The sequence below is a fragment of the Hypanus sabinus genome, chromosome 2, assembly GCF_030144855.1.
Source record: "Hypanus sabinus isolate sHypSab1 chromosome 2, sHypSab1.hap1, whole genome shotgun sequence".
In the NCBI taxonomy this organism is placed as follows: domain Eukaryota; kingdom Metazoa; phylum Chordata; class Chondrichthyes; order Myliobatiformes; family Dasyatidae; genus Hypanus; species Hypanus sabinus.
This window is the reverse complement of record NC_082707.1, coordinates 163,231,625-163,251,206: the sequence shown is the minus strand read 5'-3', so window position 1 is coordinate 163,251,206 and position 19,582 is coordinate 163,231,625. Positions and strand designations below refer to the sequence as shown.

The following is a 19,582-nucleotide window of genomic DNA, read 5'->3' as shown; positions in this document are numbered from 1 at the left end:
TGGGTGCTGTGCGCGAACAGTTGGTCGGAGGCATGTGGCAGCCACTCGCCTTCTTCAGCCGGCATTTCTGTCCCCCCAAAAGGAAGTACAGCATGTTTGATCATAAGCTTCTCAGTCTCTATCTGGCTGTCCTTCATTTTCTTCTAGAGGGTAACCATTTCACAGTGTTCATTGACCATAAACTCCTCGTGCACACAATGGCCAAAGTATCAGACCCTTGGTCTGCACAGCTGCAATGACAACTAGCCCAAATATCAGAACTCACAACTGATATACAGCATATGAAGGGGAAAAGTAATACCGTGGCTGATTGCCTCTCACAACCAGCCACTGAGACCTTTCACTAGACTATGCCAGCTTGGCAGCCGACCAAGCTACTGACCCAGAGGTCCAGGCTTACCGAACAGCCGTTACAGGCCCGTGGTTGGCTGACATTAATTTCAGGGAAGCTAGGATTTCTCTCCTATGTGACATCTCAATGGGTTACCCTCACCCCATAGTGCCCACAAACTGGAGGTGAACTCTTTTTGACTCCACACGTGCTTCTTGCATCCATGCCAGAAGGCCTCACAGACTCTGGTTGCACTAAAGTTTGTGTGGCATGGCCTTAGAAGGGATTATGTGATTGGACTGCAGCCTGTATGGAGTGCCAGTGGGGAAAAGAATTGACCGTCGTGCTCATGTGCCATTGGTACCTTTTTGAAGTCCCTGAGTGACAATTTGACTATGTCAATGTGGACTTTGTCAGACGTCTCCCCTCCCCCACCAATTTCACGCATAATGTTTACAGTGGTGGACTGTACCACCAGGTAGCCAGTGTTATCCCCCTAGCAACAACAACAACAGCTGCAGATGTGATTCAGGCATTCATCAGTCACTGGGTTGCTCGGTTTAGCATCCCAACTGATATCTTCTCCGACTGTGGTCCCCGATTCACATCAGACCTCTGGGCTGCGGTGGCCCAGACCTCAGTGTAAGGCTACATACATCACACCAGTGTTTCACTTGCAATCCAATGGTTTATGTGAGCCATTTCACCACTCCTTAAAGTGTGTTCTGAGGGCTTCCCTCATGGATACGTGTTGGTATGATCATCTTCTGTGGGTCCCACTGGGGCTCAGAAGAGCTCCAAAAGAGGATCTGCTGTCATCTGTGGCTAAGTTGGTATACAGGCAGCTGTTCTGGGTGCCAGGTGACCTTACTCGTGATGCCACGACCACCTGGTCGGCCTCTCAACAGTATTCCACCCTCCTCAGTAGATTCAATTCCTTTCCACCTATTCCTACCTCCCATCATGGTATACAGCACTCTTGAGTTCCTGTCGACTTATATTTTGCCTTGTTTGTTTTCGTCTGCCATGATGTACACCAACATCCCCTTAGGACCTCTTATGATGGCCAATTCCATGTTTTTGAATGGAGAAAGAAATCTTTTATAATAGCTAGGAAGGGTAAACCTGAATGTATTTCAGAGGCATCTGCTGTTCCTGCACCAATGAGACTTTGTTCAAGCTCTGAACAGGCTCACAATGCTAGTTTTAGTGAATTCTGGTGGTGGGAGGGGGTGGGTTGCTGTGTAGGGAAACGTACATAATTCACAACCACCAATTTGGAGTTGGGGGTTCTCTTTAAGATGCTGGTCTAACATGATAACATAATAACGTAATGGACTGTTACCACACTTTGTGTTCATGCTTGGAGTACAATAAATGAGTTATGGTTTTTCTATGCCTCAAATAGTTTTATTTATGAAAACCTACACATGCATGTTTGTACTAAGTCTGTGTAATCTAATCAATTGTTTTGGAGGTTCTTGTCACTTGTCCAAGACCTGTCAAGTCTTCGTGGTAGCTGGAGTACAATGACCACACCTTGTGAAAATTAAAATACAGAGCCATCCACTCACTTGAAGACACATCCTCAATCCTCAGAAAACTGTCTATGGACAAAATACATACTGTGTGCATACCAATTAAACATGATGAGAATTTTTGCCCCTACTACCCTTAGGAGTACATATGTGTGGAAAGAAACTCATCTTTCTGTAATCTTTCTAACAATCAGTGTAAATCCATGCTTCCTACCTATTAACCTTTGTTGTAGAAAATACATTTTTCCTATTGACTCCATTTAGGCCCTCATATTTTTATTTGCCTCTATTAACTATCCATTTACTCTATTCTGTTTCAAAGAAAATAACTAGAGTTTATATAATCTCTTCATGTAACTTAAAATTTTAAATGTGGAATGAATTATTGAATGTTAACTACTGCTAGCAGATTGTTTTTGTATTTGGGTGGCGAGGAACAATGTAATTTTGTGTACAATGTAATGAAAAGCTATCTCTTTTACACTGTTGGTTAAAATGCATCTTTGCTTTTTCACCTTACCTTCAATGGGAAATTATGTTTCATTAAACAACTGATCCTACTGTAGTACAAAGTCAAAATATAGCAGATGCTAAATGTTTGAAATCAAACCGCGAAATACTGGAAATAACTGAGCAGACTGTCTCAGGCATGAAACTAGTAACAATAGACCAATATAGACGAACAATATAGAGACCCAGAAAAGTCTCAGCCCGAAACGTTGACTTTACTCTTTTCCATAGGTGCTGCCTGACCCGCTGAGTTCCTCCAGTAATTTGTGTGTGTTGCTTGGATTTCTAGCATCTGTGGATTTTCTCGTGTTTTTCACAGTACAAGACCGCAGCAGAGCATTTTGCTGGGATTCTCTAGGCACAATCGTTCCACGCGCAGCTTCCCAACGTTTGAACCGCAAGTCCGTCACGAAGGGGCGATGGAAAGCGGCAGCCTGATGGAGGAACGTTCCGTCCCACAGGCGCTGCTCGCCCCGCCGGGTTCCTCCAGCAGATGGCGCGCTGCTCCGGCTCCCAGCATCCGCCGAGCCCCCTGCGAGCGTGGGGAGCGGGAGAACGCGGTGGCGTCATCACGCACCGTCCAGATGCCGGTCTTGCGCGACCACGGAATGTGTAAGAGCGATCGTCTTGTAAAATATCTCGATCGGCTATTAGCATAACAGAAGAAAAACACCTCGGTCATTGAAGATCACTTTCGGGGGCACAATAATTACGCCGAGTTGCCGAGTATTTGAATCATTCGGCGCAGGGTGGGTTGTGGGTGTAGAATAACCTGGTACTGTAAAGCAAGATAATTGGGAAAGCGAAATGGTGGGGACTTTCGGCAGGTCAGACAATGTCTGCGGGATCGAAACAGAGAGACGCTTAACGTTTCAATTAGGGGACTTTCATCAAATTGCTGAAAGTTGGAAATGAAACGGGGGGGACCTGAGTGAGGGGCTGAAGAGAGTGATGTGGGTAATGCCAGATGAGACTGTGTGGGGAAAATGTTAACAGGAGACGAGGGAATATTTAAGTAGCAGAAGAGCAGAGAGAAAAAATAGTAGACGTGCGAGTGCCACAACTCATCCTCCACCGTTCTTATCTCTGGCAGAGGGAGACTTGATTCCCTGTGTATAGATGGGCAGTTTCTGAACATTATGTCAGAAATTGAACGTGCCACACTGATAATGATTCAATAAGTTAAGTACATCCTGGTCAGCATGGAATTGCTGGCAACTCTCATTCTGTCCTTTCCACTTCCCTTTTCCTCCCTCATTTCATCCTTTCCCTCCTAATGTTCTTTTCTGCACTCCTGGCATCAGTCTATCTGTTTTCCTCCTTCACTAACTCATTCCCTCGCCATCCCTTTCCCTTCCTTCCATCCACTGTTCCATCTTCTGGTCTCATTCTATTCTCCTTTTACTTCCCCTCATACAATCTCCTTCCCTCTTTTCCTGACCTTACTCCATCCTTTCCCACCCCCAGTCACAAGCTAGTTTTTCTCCCCAAATCTTTATACCCCCCCCCCCCACTTTTGTCACATCTTTCTTGCTGGTCAGACAACCCCACAGTTGCTTGCTTACCTGTTTAATGAATGCACCTTCTTCCCCTTGTGTGATATTCCTTCTCATTTCTGCACCAACCAGTTTTCTTTTCCCTCCTAGATTTTATTCACATCCTGGCCATAATCAGTCTCCCTCCCCTTCCTGTCCTGGTTTCCCAGTCTCCATCTTGCCCTTTTGGGGTTTTTCTCCCTCCATCTTTGCTCCTCTCATGATCAAACTTATATGTTCTCACCTTTATTCTTACTCGCGTCCTGTTCTCCCTTACTATGGTGTCTCACCCTGCGCTCCCATCCTGTAGTGTCCACCTCCATTCCCCTCTACCCCTTCCTTCTCATTCCTTGTCATCCTTCATGTACTTGCACCCATTTCCTCTCCTCCCTTGTCCCAATGCCTCCCCTTTCCTCCACTAGCCAGCCCTCCCTTCTTCTTTCTCCCTTGGCCAATGCTCTAACTCAAGTATACTTTCCTGTCAATTATTATATCCCATGTTCCTATAAATATCCAAAAATATTACAATCTTAGTGTTGAATGAGTATCTATAGCCCTCTGGAGTAGAGACCTGATACCACTTTAGCTAATCTGCATTGTACTGCCTTTAAGGCAAATATGTGTTCCTCTTGTATATAGAATCCTAAACTTTACATTGTACTTAAAATATAAAAAGCAACTGAAGTAGAAACTCTTTATTTCTGTATTCCAAGCCTCTTGTAGTAAAGGCTTACTTTCCTTATGTTGGTTACATCTGAATTTAACTTCCATCATTTCCTTCATGTTGTAGCATTTCAAAATTTTTGAATTTAAAAGAACGTTAGTTATTTGTTTCTACTTATAGCACTAACTTCACATTTTTCCCAATATACTCCATCTACTAATTCTTGTCCAGTTATTTAATATATGTAATAATCTCATACGTCATTTCATAATCTCTCTCTTAATAATCTCATATGTCACTTCACTAAATAGCTTTCTATCATTCACAAAATTGGATCTACCTTTATACCTGTATGGCCAGGTACAGTGCCAACTCGCTCTTTAAATTGACTGTTTATCGATCGACTTAATTGTGTAATGAACCAGAATTGATTAGATAGATTGAGGTAAAAGAACCCTCAGGGGAAGTGATCATAATATGAATGAATTCCCCCCGAAATTTGAGAAGAAGAAGCTAAAGTGAGATGTATCAGTATTACAGTGGTGTAAAGGGTATTACAGAGGCATGATAGAGGAATGGCAATGATTGGAAAAGAACATTGGCAGGGATGACAGCAGAGCAGCAATGGCTGAAATTTCTGAAAGCACAGGGTATATACATCTCAAAGGAGAAGAAGTATTCTGAAAGAAAGATAACACATCCATGGCTAACAAGAGAAGTCAAAGCCAGCATAAAAGCCAAAGGGAGGGCATATAATAGAGTAAAAATTAGTGGGACATTAGAGGATTGGTAAGCTTTTAAAAACCAACAGAAAGCAATTGAAAAGTCATTAAGAAGGTAAAGATCAAATACAAAAGCAAGCTAGCCAATATTATTAAAGAAGATACCAAAAGTTTCTTCAAATACATAAAGTTTAAAAGAGAGGTGAGAGTGGATATTGGACCACTGGACAATGACGCTGGAGAGGTAGTAAGAGGGGACAACAAAAGGCGGACAAACTGAGTAAGTATTTTGCATCAGTCTTCATGATAGAAGACACTAGCAGAATGGTGGAAGTTCCAAGTGTCAGGGAGCATGAAGTGTGTAAAGTTATCAAAGCTAAAGTGAAGGTTCTTGGGAAACTGAAAGGTCCAAAGGTAGATAAGTCACCTGGACCAGATGGTGTACACCCCAGAGTTTTGAAAGAGGTGGCTCGAAGAGAGCGTGGAGGCATCAGTCATGATCTTTCAAGAATCACTAGATTCTGACATGGTTTTGGAAGACTGGAAAATTGCAAATATCACACCACTCTTCAAGAAGGGAGAGAGGCAGAAGAAAGGAAACTATAGGCCAATTAGTCTGACTTCAGTGGTTGGGTAGATGTTGGAGTCGATTATGAAGGATGAGATTTCAGGGTACTTGGAGTCACATGATAAAAGAGAATGTAGACAGCATGGTTTCCTCAAGGGAAAATCTTCCCTTACAAATCTGTTGGAATTCTTTGAAAAAATAACAAGCAGGGTGGCAATGGAGAATTGGTTGATGTTGTGTACTTGTAATTTAAGAAGACCTTTGCCAAGATACCACACATGAGGTTGCTTAACAAGCTATGAGCCTATGGTATTACAGAAAAAAATCTAGCATGGATAAAGCAGTGGTTGATTGGCAAAAGCCAAAGAATGGGAATAAAGGGAGTCTTTTCTGGCTGACTGCCGTGGACTCGTGGTGTTCCAAGGGGTTGTGTTGGGACTGATTTCTTTTTACATTATATGTTGATGATTTGGATGATGGAATTGATGGCTTTGTTGCAAAGTTTTGCAGACGATATGAAGATAGGTGGAGGGGCAGCTAGTTTTGAGGAAGTAGAGAGGCTACAGAAGGACATAGACAGATTGAGAGAATGGGCAAAGGAATGGCCAATGGAATACAGTGCTGGGAATTGTATGGTCATGCACTTTGGTAGAAGAAATGAAAGGGATGATTATTTTCTAAATGGAGAGAAAATACAAAAAAACTGAGGTGCATAGGGACTTAGGAAGTCTTATGCAAGATTCCCTAAAGGTTAGTTTGCAGGTTGAGTTTGTGGTGAGGAAGGAACATGCAATGTTAACATTCATTTAAAGAGGACTAGAATATAAAAGCAAGGATATAATGTTGACATTTTATAAAGCACTGGTGAGGCTTCACTTAGAGTATTGTGAGCAGTTTTGGGCCCCTCATCTTAGAAAGTAGGTGCTGAAACTGGAGAGGGTTCAAAGGAGATTCACGGAAATAACCCTAGCATTAAATAGGTTGTTATATGAAGAGCATTTGATGGCTTTGGGTCTGAATTCACTGGAATTCAGAAGAATGAGGGGTAACCTCATTGAAACTTATCGAAAGGCCCTGATAGAGTGGATGTGGAGAGGATATTTCCAATATGGGAGAGTGTAAAACCAGAGGATATAGCCTCAGACTAGAGGTGCGTCTGTTAGAACAGAGTGAGGAGGACTTTCTTTAGCCAGAGGGTGGTTAATCTGTGGAATTCTTTGCCACAGGCAGCTGTAGAGACCAAGTCTTTATGTATATTTAAGGCAAAGGTTGATAGATTCTTCATTGGTCAGGGCATGAAGGGATACAGGGAGAAGGCAGGAGATTGTAACTGAGAGGAAAATCAGATCAGCCACGATGAAATGGCGAAGCAGACTCAACGGGCCAAATGGGCCTATTTCTGCTCCTATATCTTATGGTCTTATGGTCAGATAAACAATAATGATGAGTGGTACAGGAAAGAGCTCACAAACCTTTTTCATGGTATTAAAAAAAACATAGCAATAACATAAGCAAGATGAAAGAATTGGTTGTTGACCTAAGGAGATGAGGAATGTGGTTGGGAGGGAGGAGGTGAACACAACCCTGTCCTCATCAATGAAGTTGTCTATAGAAGAAGGCCTACAGCTTCAAGTTCTCTCTATTACCACCATCAACCTCATCTGGTCTCTTCACACTGCTGTGGTGATTGAGAAAGCTGATGAGAAATTTCTTAGGAGTCTGAGAAGACTGAGCATGTTAACAATGATTCTATTTAACTTCTACGAATACCCTATAGAAAATATATACTGATGGTTTGCATCTCAGCCTGGTATGGCACTCCTCTAATCTTGATTAACTGAACCTGCAGAGTGGTAAACACAGCCCATCACTTCCTTCCATCCAGTTCAGCTTCACAATTCTGGCTTCTACCCCTTCCTTTCCAGTCCTGATGAAGGGTCTTGGCCCAAAATGTCAACTGTTGATTCATTTTCGTGGATGCTGCCTGACCTGCTGAGTTCCTCCAGCATTTTGTGTGTGTTGCACCTTCATGGTGTGTTGCTTCAGGGAGATTAGTGTTATCACCAAGGATGACTGCCACCCTGGCCATTCCTTTTTCTCTCTTCTTTCTAGGAGATGATACAGGAATTCCTGGGCACGCTGACTTAACAGCTTCTTCCCACTATTTTCAGGGCCCTGAAACAATCATCTCTTTCACACCTCCTTCCCAGTGGTACTGCCATATACTCCTAATTCTATTACTGTACTCTTGTTTATTTCACGGTTATCATTTTAATCTTTTTTATTATACTACCTCAGATTGTACTACAAACCTGGCACCATTCTGCTGTCTTGAACTCATCATAATATTTACCTGTATTGTTGTATTTATTATTACCATGTGTACTATTCACTCTGTGAACCCTGGTGTAAATGATAATAAACTAATCTAATCTAACATGGAGTCTTTTCATGTAAATTATTTAATGTTTGGCACAATATACCCATGGTACTCTATTAACAACAATGCAATGACGTTGAAAAAACATAATTTTGTTTCTACTGTTTTCTGTCTTCCACATGTACCTCTATATACAGTAACCTGTTATCTACCAACACTACCATGCAGTGAGCCCTGATTTTGCTAACCTTTATTTGTGATATCAAATATATTCAGAAATCCAGATGTACTGTGTTTGTGGGTTCTCTTGAATGACTCCGTTAATTGCATCCTAAAAGAAATGAGGTTCCTGAGAAACACTTTACTTTTCATAAAACTGATGATCACATACACACTGATCAGTAAGGAATTCTTTCTAGCTGTCTACGGTAATGTAATGTGGCAGGATATCATGCACTCAACCATATATCTTTTAAATATGAAATAAACCAGAAAATATTGGAAATAGGCAGCACCTCTGGAGAAAGAGATGGATTATATTTCAGATTGATGATATTTCATGGTGATCATATCATGAGTACCGTATGTAATATAAAGTTAAAAGTAAAAGTTGCCACTTAAAATGTTTGAGGATCTGTTGGGAGGTTTGGGAATGGATAAAAGGGCAGGTACTGCATCACCCACTGTTAGACAAAAAACAACAAGGGAAGGAAAATATGTTTTGGTGGAACATTAGAAACAAATAGAACAGTGAAATCCAAGTCCTTGATTTTCTCCAACAATCACTTGAGTAACAACTGTTTCAGAATGTTGAAAGTTGAGAAGGATGAAGAGCTGTTTGATGGTGACATTACATTGAAGGTTCCAAAATTATGTCTGTTGAATATGAAGGCATTGGAGTGGAGAATAGGGATGAGGGAAACCTTATCTTTCTGGGAATGGAGAATAAGAGGCTTAATTAAACATGCAAAAAAATGAAAGGATTGTGGTAGAGAGTTCTGTTGATATAGCGAAAAGTATCCACGTTTAAAGACAAAAGAAGGCTTTTTGGAAAGATTGGTGTAGAAGATGGCATCGTTAATATTAATGCAACAGAGACAGCATAAATTGAGAGAATGGAAGGGTACTCTTAGAGCAAGCAAAATGGCTGGAAGTGTAGTTACCGTTTACTCAGAATGTCTTTCAGGCAGTTCCAGACCTCCATGATTCTATTTCCCCTTTGACCCCTCAAGTTTATTTTAATCTGTCTACATTTTTAACTGTTTAAAAACAAGCCCCTAATCATTTATAGCTTGAAATATCATATTGATACCTCAACCTAATTAAGACACAAACACCCATAGAACTGAACTGAATTAGAAGAAATGGAGAGTTATCTACTCCATTACACAATCCAAATACAAGGGTAACTCCACATAAATGCATAGTTTTTTGAGTTCTGTTTAAATTCACACTTTCTCCCTAAACCCTTTTAATTTGTCTACATATTTTAACTGTAAAAAGGCTTCTAATATTTTAATATGTATTATATTAATACCTGAATCTAATTACAGCACACATACAACCCAGTAGAACTGAATTGATTTAGAAAGAAAAACAGATTATCGCTCCATTACACATTCCAAATATGGGCAAATCCACGTACACTAGATATATAATGTATTGAGTTTGAATTAAATTCAAACTTTAATTCAAAATGCACTAGCCCTAGAGTTATGGAAAGAGTTCTTCGATGAAACTACTGTATGATTTGGGATAACAACAAATCTGAAGTTGTCTTCCTGATTTGCACTAAGTTTGCTGATCTTGGTCTGTTTCACAGCACGTTAATTATAATTAACTCAAATCGTCAAAATTTAACAAGAAAGAACAAGATACATGATTCTGTTAAATAATGCTTGGCAGCAAAAGTCAGCCTTGCTAAAGGTATTGTAGAGCTATGGAGGTGCTAAATTAGTCTCCATGTATCATTTAATTAATGTGCATAAACTTTTGTCACCGATGACACAGGATGCTTGTTGATCAGAGTTTCTGTGTGCATGCAACTAATATTTGACGGAGTTTTGCATAGTATTATGATATAGATAAGATTGCAATCATGATTTGACTCCAGTGCTGCCGTTTTGGTACTTGACCTTACTTAAGAAGAAATAAAGCTAACAACGTGCTTGAGGTGAGATAGAAATGGAGACAGATAACAATGTAGATGGGAAAGAAATTTTCTTTCTGGTACAAAGATGTGGAGTTCAAAGTTAAGCCTATGTAAAAAAATACTAAGAATTCTGATAATCCAGTAAGTCTGAGTTAAATGCAAGAAGCATATGGCTAATGTGCAAATTTTTAGCTGATTTCAATGTTGCAGCCATATTTTTCTCTCCGGTTTATAGTTTTATTGTGATTATGTGGGAGAGTTCCAGTACCATGAGCCATTTAGTTTAGCAAGTGTGTTTACTTTATCTCATGCTAATCTATTTTTTGATTGTGTGACTAAGTGCCAATTTCACTTACTAATTAAATTATTTTGATGTAATTTATAATTGGGTTCCTGCTATGTTTTGGTATGTTTTAAAGATCATGGAAAATAGAGGCTTTTTGAAGAAGACTAAAGTGAACAGCATTTCTTCAGATATTGAGTATGTATATGACCTTTGAATTCTTCAGTATTAATCAGATTTTTATACTCTTTCTGCTATTGGTTTCTAATGAATTAATTACTATTCATTCTAATTTCAAATTAAGTTCTAATGAATTAAACCTTACTAATTTGTCATGAATTTGAAACTGGAAGTAATGTTCAGAATGAAACATTTAAGAGTGAATTTGTGAAAGTCCAGTTTACATTAATAGAAGAAAGAGGATGCATAAAGTAAAATTTATTGTTTTCTGGTTAATTAATAAGGGTCATATTGTTTTCTGACAATATGTGAAAAAAGTAACAGTGGATGTATTAAGTAAAGCTGCAGAAACATTCTACAATTTTTCTGCTGCATGTCTTTTTGATCTGTGAACTTATGACAATTTTGATTATAATGTCTTTCCAAGCCACTTCTTGACTCGAAATCACAAGTATTGCATAAAATGTGATTAATTTTTTATTGTATATTTATATTGAAGGGGTTGGAAAACTGCATATTATTTATAATTTAATGCTAAAGTAACACTGAGGCTAATGGCATTGGTACAGCAATTATAAGTGGGAACAGATGTGTAATTGAAAATAGCTATCCAAAATGTTCTGAGTTGCACTATTCTCTTGTTACCTTTGTGAAAAAGGCAGATAGAGCACTGTACTCTGCAGTTGAACTGGTTTAATGGTATGAGGCGGTTTGAAATGTAGACACAAACTGAAATCATCTTTAGAAAGTTTTGTCCATTCATGCAGATTGCACATTTAACAAGGTAATAATTTTTAGTTGTTGCAAATCAAGCTCTTTATAAAATAACAGCTTCAGAAGTAGAGACTCATTTTGAGGGGTTCAATTGTCATTGGGGATTTTACAAAAATATTTTAACTTTTACTTCTTATTTCTATTACTTTTCCGAATGTTCTCAGACTTTATTTCTCATCCTGTACCTGATTTTGATATTCAGTTTTTTTTGGTTACTTATATACTAATTCTACAATCTGATTGGTTCTACATAATTACCACTTTTGCTTTGCTTGTAGATGTGTTGCATATCAAACTTTACAAACATTCAACAATACCAGTTCTTGCTAGATGACTCATGTTGCAATATTATATTTTACTATGAAAGAATAAAGAATAAACATGCAAGTAGGGAAAAGGGAGGAAAGATCAGTGTGGAGCTTTTTACCATGCATTGCTGTGTTTTTCTTATTTGTATATTAAAAGGATTACAATAGTGACATTGTTGCAAACACCTGAGTATATTTTTGCTACTTTGAAATTATGGGCCACTTCAGCATCATTTTGTGTTACTTTTTTTAAAAATGGCTGATCCAGGTGTTACAAGTATTGACTGATCAGTTAGGCACACAGATAATCTGTATTCACTGACAAGTATCTTTATTGTCTCAGTTAATTATCACATGAATTTACAAAACTGAATCCTTGTGTGGACACTCCCTAGGTTCCCCTGACCCTCCATGAACAATCAAAGAATAGAAAAAAGTAATATCCAGGAAAAGGAGTCTATGCTGGCCAGATGTTCTTCTTGATTATGAGGTAATCTCCATGTTTCAGACATGGGGTTATCCACTTCTATGATAGTTAGTCTGCACAGAGTTGTCACTATCTATGATTCCAATATCCTCCAATTTTATCCTTTCCCTTATCAGTTCAATCTATGGTGATTCATTTTCTTTGGCTGAAGCTCATCTGACTGACCTATGTCAGCTTTTTATTAGATGTGGCCCTAGGCTATAAGCAGTGTTGCTTTATGGCTCTTGCCTCCAGACTTGTGCTTTAGGTAATTTCTTTTATTCTTTCCAACTCAGACTGCTTCAAACCAGTTCAACCAAGTCACCCAAACACTGGGCCTAGATGACCACGTCACAGGCTGATGGTTCAACAAGCCTGTCTTTTTACATATTAAGGCTTCTTATCTGAAGATGGACTCAGGTTTAGCAGATCATCAGCATTGTCCACGATCAATTGCTCTGATTAAGCTATCCCTGAACCAATTCATCAAACTGTTCACAAAATGCTGGCTACTAGGACGGTCTCCCAGCATTGCCACCTCCATTCCTACAACCAGATGACAAGAACAAAGACTTTGCTTTGTCTGTTTCTACAGCTCTTGCCTCGTTGTTGTACACTGATTTGTAGATTGTACTTCTTTCTGGCCAATACAAGTAACCAAGAAGCTTTAGCATTAAAAGCATCAAAAAAAACTTCTGTGAAAATAAGTAAGCAAATATTACCAGTTATAATATGCATAATTTTATTATGCACAAATGATGTGTAATATAATTTTTCTTGTCATATTCTCATTTTCAGATATTAATGTTATTTTGTAATTCTATAAGGCTATAAGATACCCCAAGCAAAGCTTATTGAGAAAGTAAGGAGGCATGGGGTCCAAGGGGACATTGCTTTGTAGATCCAGAACTGGCTTGCCCACAGAAGGCAAAGAGTTGTTGTAGACAGGTCATATTCTGCGTGGAGCCCGGTGACCAGTGGTGTGCCTCAGGGATCTCTTCTAGGATCCCTACTCTTCATGATTTTTATAAATGACCTGGATGAAGAAGCAAAAGGATGGGTTAGTATATTTGCTGATGACACAAAGATTGGAGGTGTTGTGGATAGTGTGGAGGGCTGTCAGAGGTTACAGCGGGACACTGATAGGATGCAAAACTTGGCTGAGAAGTGGCAGATGGAGTTCAACCCAGATAAGTGTTAGGTGGTTCATTTTGGTAGGTCAAATATGATGGCAGAATATAGTATTAATGGTAAGACTCTTGGTAGTGTGGAGGATCAGAGGAACCTTGGGGTGTGAATCCATAGGACACTCAAAGCTGCTGCACAGTTTGACTCTGTGGTTAAGGAGGCATACAGTGCATTGGCCTTCATCAATCGGAGGATTGAGTGTAAGAGCCAAGAGGTAATGTTGCAGCTATATAGGACCCTGGTCAGACCCCAGTTGGAGTACTGTGCTCAGTTCTGGTTGCCTCACTACAGGAAGGAATTGGAAACCATAGAAAGGGTGCAGAGGAGATTTACAAGGATGTTGCCTGGATTGGGGAGCATGTCTTATGAGAACAGGTTGAGTGAACTCAGCCTTTTTCTCCTTGGAGCAAAGGAGGATGAGAGGTGACCTGATAGAGGTGTATAAGATAATGAGAGGCATCGATCGTGTGGATAGTCAGAGGCTTTTTCCCAGGGCTGAAATGGCTTGCACGAGAGGGCACAGTTTTAAGGTGTCTGGAAGTAGGTACAGAGGAAATGTCAGGGGTAAGTTTTTAACTCAGAGAGTGGTCAGTGCATGGAATGGGCTGCTGGTGGCGGTGGTGGAGGCGGAAATGATAGGGTTTTTTAAGAGACTCCTGGATAGATACGTGGAGCTTAGAAAAATAGAGAGCTATGGGTAAGCCTGGTAGATCTAAGATAAGGGTATGTTCGGCACAGCTTTGTGGGCTGAAGGGCCTGAATTATGCTGTAGGTTTTCTATGTTTCTAAAATATTGACTGAGTATTTTATCAGCCATCCTCAAAGTAGAGTGAAGTGTCTAGTGCACCATAATATTTTACCAACATAATAATAGTAAGCACACAATTGACATAATCTTCTTTGTAAACTTGAAATTGCCCCTTTAATAAAGATTCCTTCGGAAAGTTTCATTTTACTTTTGAAAGCTTTCCAATGTTTTCCACTCTGGTGCAGGCTGTTGTAATCAAAGAAAAATGTCTGTAACAGAACAAAACTCAACATAATTTGATGTACGGGTTTAGAGAAGTCCAGCATGTTTACATGATTCGTGTTGCCCACGTCTGCCAAATCTACTCATGAACAGCAGCATCTTGGACTTCAGCCCTTATTAGGCATTAATACAGAGTGGTGTGCTTCAAAGGATTACAGCAAGTATTCAAAGTAAAATCATGTATCTGATTGGTCAGTTTCCATTGTGATTAAAAAATGTCCTAAGTTGACTTCAATTCCTAGGCATTCCTCTGTGTTGCATACAATACTGTATTTGATTTTTCCAATTTGCCATTCTGGTACTGATATATGATTAAAGCTATCCTTCTGTTTTTTTTAAACTAGATTTTGTTTTCTTTCAGGTATTATCAGAACTACAGGTCATGAATAACAAATACAGTGGTAGCTGTAGATTTCAGCACTTTCAATATATTGTTTCCTATCTGTGAGAAAGATTTCATTTCAAAACAAAAGTGGGTAAAATTCAACAGAGTTATAACTCCATCCATTGAAAACATGTTCTGTTTTAATTAGATAATAACTTGTAAACAACGTACATGCTTATGCTGGTATGGTATTAACCAGCTGTTACACAAAACTAGTCTGAAGTGTGAATAGGGGAGAAGACTTGGAGGAGAGCTCATGAACCAGCAGTGGATTCTGCAGCAGTTATTATCTTGTCACCACAAAGATACTACCAAATTATTTTCTTGGTCTCTGTTTTTAAGCACTCATTTTGCCCACATACCCAAAAATTGATATTAGGGCTCTAGAATTGGTAGAGGATCATGACTGGCATTCTTAAATGGGTTCTCAATTGTAACAAGTGGGCATACACAGTGCATGGGTTACCCATTATTCTGGATTGTCTGCAGAGGAGTATAGTTCTCCTGAACCCAGGAGACCATTTCTTTGAAGTTTTCTGCTACTTAGAGAAACCTTCAGCTTGATGAAGTTAGAACAACACAGGGATCCTTGCTGGGATCCTCAGCTATTCACAAAGATAAATATTATTAACTTCGATAAAAGACTGTGTGTAAAATATCCAAGTGTGCTGATGATACAAAGTTAGTTTGGAAAGTAGTTGTGAGATGATCCAAGGGCTCCACAAAGAGATTTATGCTGGTTATTCAAGAGATCATGGAGATTGCCAATAAAGTGATGAAATATGAGGATACAAGTGATGCTCAAAATAATAAAACAGAAAGAAGTTATAAGATTTTCAAGTAGAGCAGGATTCTTGTTGTGCGAGCTCATCAGTTGCAGTAAGTAAGCATCCATGTACAAGTGATTAGGAAAGCAAATGCCATATGTTGTCTTTTATGCAGAGAATGGCTGACCAAGACTGTACAAGGCTGCATTCTTCAGCATGAAGATCATACTTGGAGAACTGTATGGAGTTTTGATCTCAAATCTGAACAAGGAATATACTTACCTTAGGGTCAGTTGTGTGCAGATTGAAAAGATTGATCCTTGGAATGAGAGAATTAGACTGAAGTCTGACCAATGCCTATGAAATTCAGAAGAATGAATTGTGATCATACTGCACCAACATTCAAGTTTCTGAGAGACATTAACTGTTAGAGAAATACAAAAATGAGGCAGATTCAATCATGTGCTGATCCAATTCTTCCAGTCATCCCCACTCCACTGCCCTCTCCCCATACCCTTTGATGCCCTGACTAATCAAGAACCTATCTATCTCTGCCTTAAATACACCGAATGACTTGGCTTTCACAGCCGCTCCTAGCAACAAATTCCACAGATTTACCACCTCTGACTAAAGTAATTTCTCCGTATCTCTGTTCTAAATGGACATCCTTCAATTCTGAAGTTGTTCCCTTTTGTCCTAGTCTCCCCTACCATGGGAAATAACTTTGCCATATCGAATCTCTCCAGACCTTTTAACATTCAGACTATTTCTATAAGATTCCCCCCTCATTCTCTTGAACTCCAGAAAATACAGCCCAAAAGCTGCCAGATGTTCCTCATAGTGTTCCTCATAACGATAACCCTTTCATTCCTGGAATCATTCTTGTGAATCTTCTCTGAACCCTATCCAATGCCAGTGTATCCTTTCTAAAATAAGGAGCCCAAAACTGCACACAATACTCCAAGTGTGGCCTCACGAGTGCCTTATAGAGCCTTAAAATCACATCCCTGCTCTTATATTTTGTACCGCTAGAAATGAATGCCAACTTTGCCTTTGCCTTCTGCACCGCTGACTCAACCTAGAGGTTAACCTTTAGGGTGTCCTGCACAAGGAGTCCCAAGTCCCTTTGCATCTCTGCATTTTGAATTCTCTCCCCATCTAAATAATAGTCTGCCCATTTATTTTTCCACCAAAGTGCATGACCATACACTTTCCCACATTGTATTTCATTGGTCACTTCTTTGCCCATTCCAGTAAACCATCTAAGTCTCTGCAGGGTCTCTGTTCCCTCAGCACTTCCCGCTCCTCCACCTATCTTTGTATCATTGGCAAATTTAGCCACAAATCCATTAATCCCATAGTCCAATTCATTGACATACATCGTAAATGCAGTGGTCCCAACACCGACCCATGTGGAACTCCACTGGTAACCAGCAGCCAGCCAGAATAGCATCCCTTTATTCCCACTTTTTGTTTTCTGCTGATCAGCCAATGCTCTACCCATGCTAGTAACTTCCCTGTAATTTCATGGGCTCTTATCTTGCTAAACAGCCTCATGTGCGGCACCTTGTCAAAGGCCTTTTGAAAATCCAAGGACACCACATCTACTGCATTTCCTTTGTCTACCCTGCTTGTAATTTCCTCAAAAAATTGCTTAGGTTAGTCAGGCAGGTTTCTGTACCAGTCTTTAGTGAAGGACCAATGGCTGAAAGAGTGATCTGCCTCAAGTTCCAGGGCATCAACATTGCAGACAATCTAATCTGAGCCTAGCACATTGATGCAATCATGAAGAAGGTGCCAGTGATTCTACTGCATTAGGAGTTTGAGGAGATTTGTTACGTCAGCAAAGGCTTTTGTGAATTTCTACGGATGTACAGTGGAGAGTATCCTGACTGGTTAATCACAGACTGATATGGAGCCTCCAATGCACAAGATCGCAAGAAGCTACAGAGTGTTTTAGACTCAGCCAGTTCCATCATGGGCACAGCCCTCCCCACTATCGAGGACATCTTCAAGAGGCAGTGCCTCAGGAAGGCAGCATCCATCATTAAAGGTGCCTGAAGACTAGTATTCAATATTTTAGGAACAGCTTCTTCTTCTCTGCCATCAGATTTCTGAATGGTCTATGGAAACCCATGAACACAACCTCATCATTAGTCTTTTGAATTATTATTTCTCACATAAGCATCCTTCCTCACCAGGTGTGTAAGGATGGAGTGCAGAGCTGTGGCTATTGCATCATCTGTTGATCGGTTGTGTTGGCAGGCGAATTGTAGGGGGTCCAGTGTGGGTGGTAGCATGCTGCAGATGTAGTCCTTGATCAGCCTGTCAATGCATTTGCTTATTATTGAAATGAGTCTGACAGGATGCCAGTCATTCAGGCATGTTACCTTGATCTTTTTTAGGTACAGGGACAATGGTGGATGTTTTGAAGCAGGTGGGCACTCTACATGGGAGAGGGAGAGATTGAAAATGTCTATAAACACACCTGCCAGTTGTGCCGCGCATATTCTGGGAACTTGCCCTGGGATGCCGCCTGGTCCTGCAGCCTTACGGCTGTCCACTCATTGGAAATACCCATGTACTTCAGCCTCAGAGATGACCAAGGTCCAGTTGGCTTCAACAGCTCTCCTCGGGGGCTCAGTGTTGGCAACATTGAACCAAGCGAAAAAAAGATTTAACTCATCTGGGAGAGAGGTAGTGATGTTGGAAACACCACAGTGTTTAGCTTTGAAGTCTGCGATCGTGTGCAGACCTTGCCATAAGCTGCATGTGTTATTGGTGGAGAGTTGTGTCTGTCTCTTGTCCCTGTATTGTTTCATTGCCTTGATGACTTCGCACAGATCATTGCTGCATTTCATGAGCTCCTGCTGATTAGCAGCAATGTAAGCTCTGTGCTGCATGATAAATGTTGTACTCATGGAACTGTTGATTCAGGGTTTCTGGTTTGGATAGACCCTGATCGATTTCTGGGAGACAACATCCTCGATGCACTCCTGGATGAAGCTCATGACTCCTTCCATGAACTTGGAGACATCCTCATCATGAAAGGCATCCCAATTGATGTTATCAAAGCAGTCCTGTAGCACGGAGACCAATTGGTTGACCAACAGTGGACGGTTTTAACTATGGCCGCCTCTTGCTTCAGTTTCTGCCTGTGCATCAGCAGGAGCAAGGTGGAGGAGTGATCCGACTTTCCAAATGGCGGGCAGAAGAGCACTTTGTAAGCATTGTGGAAGGGAGAGTAGCAGAGGTCAAGTATACTACCTCCCCGTGTGCTCACCTGGATGCATTGACAAAACTTTGGAGAGACTTTAGACAGCAACGCTCTATTAAAGTCACCAGCGATGATGAAGGCAGCCTCTGGGTGTGCAGTCTTCTGGGTGCTGATGGTCTGGTATAGTTCCTTGAAAGCCACGTCAGTATCAGCCTGCGGCAGAACATACATGGCTGTGAAAATAACAGCTGTGAATTCCCTAGGCAGCCAGAAATGTCTACATAGCAGCACAAGGTACTCCAAATCTGGGAAACAAAAGGATTTGAGGGCATGCATATTCCTGGGGTTGTACCAAGCACTGTTGACCATCAAGCACACCCCACCTCCTTTACTCTTCCCAGAGAGATTTTTTGACCTGTCCACCTGAAACAGGGAAAACCCAGAGGGCTCGATAGCGTGATCTGGTATCTCTTCCATCAGCCAAATCTCCATGAAGCACAAAACATTACATTCCTTTGTTTCTTGCTGGTAGGAGATTCTGGCTGTCAGTTCACACGGCTTATTGTCCAGGGACTGAACATTAG

At 40.5% G+C, this 19,582-nt stretch overlaps 1 long non-coding RNA gene across 1 annotated transcript; it reads left to right on the top strand.

The window, feature by feature from the left end:
• The first annotated feature begins 2,964 nt into the window (after positions 1–2,964).
• Positions 2,965–13,048, top strand: LOC132405615 (uncharacterized). Its single transcript, XR_009515930.1, has 4 exons — positions 2,965–2,991; positions 10,820–10,881; positions 12,341–12,435; positions 12,708–13,048. It is a non-coding gene; the product is annotated as an uncharacterized LOC132405615 (long non-coding RNA).
• Positions 13,049–19,582: the final 6,534 nt, after the last annotated feature.